Below are 1,041 nucleotides of genomic sequence, written 5' to 3' on the forward strand. Positions count from 1 at the left end.
TGTTCTAATAAAACTTTACTTACAAAAATAGACAGTGAGCAGGATTTGACCAACAAACTAGAGTTGCTAACCCTTGGTCTAGATCAATTGCTACTGGGAATCATCTTGGCTGAGCTGCAGAGGTGCCACAGTAGTGCAATGCCCTGCAATGCTGGAAGCCCTGTGGAAGATCAGCCAACTCGCACTCACTGAGCATGAGTGGAATGTGTGCCCAGGATCCTGGCTAGCTGAAAAATGCTTACGGTGGGGGGGAGTGGATCATGGCATGGGATCCTGATGAAGGTGCTTCTCTCTCTCTCTATGTCTCTTATTCTCTTATTAACAAAAAGGTGACTACACCTTCTTTTTATTTATTTATTTTCCTCAAGTTTATGCTATAGCGTGCATAAACTCATCAAAGACAGCAGACAGAGAGAGGAAAAGTAAGACAGCACCCCCCTGGGATGAGGAATGGGCACACAATAATCCCTTCTCCTCTGTTCTCCTCTTGGAATTTTGGGCATGTACAAATATGAGACCAGCATGTTTCTGGGACGTAAGCCATACAATTGGCCATGTGGGATACAGCTGACTCAACTTCCATGCCATCTGCTGGCATCTACACTTTCATTTTATAGCACAGGAGAGCGACATCCAGAGATGTCAAATGCACTCCTCAGTATCACAGATCTGAAGCCCCTTAGTCTATCAGGGTTATCTTGGGGGTAGGGAGGATATTTAGATTCTCTGGGGATGAAGTTATGGAGGATGGTAATAAAATTTACCCTGTTCTGTCCATTTTGGCATCTCCTAAATATATACTGATGTTCGCAGGTTGACTTTTCGGAAATATAATTTACCATAAGAAAAGTAAGGACTGTTCAAAAATTCCTGGAAATTAGAAAACAAGAAACACATTATTTTCTCAAAACCCCCACTCCTAGTTCTGAGTTAGGGAAAAAATTATTTTTTTTATTTTTATTTTTGGAGAGATTTTCGCTATAGGGCGCGTGCACTCGCCAGACAGACAGAGAGAGAGAGAGAGACATAGAGAGAGAAAGC

Source organism: Tupaia chinensis, unplaced genomic scaffold (assembly GCF_000334495.1).
Source record: "Tupaia chinensis unplaced genomic scaffold, TupChi_1.0 Scaffold000511_1, whole genome shotgun sequence".
Classification (NCBI taxonomy): domain Eukaryota; kingdom Metazoa; phylum Chordata; class Mammalia; order Scandentia; family Tupaiidae; genus Tupaia; species Tupaia belangeri.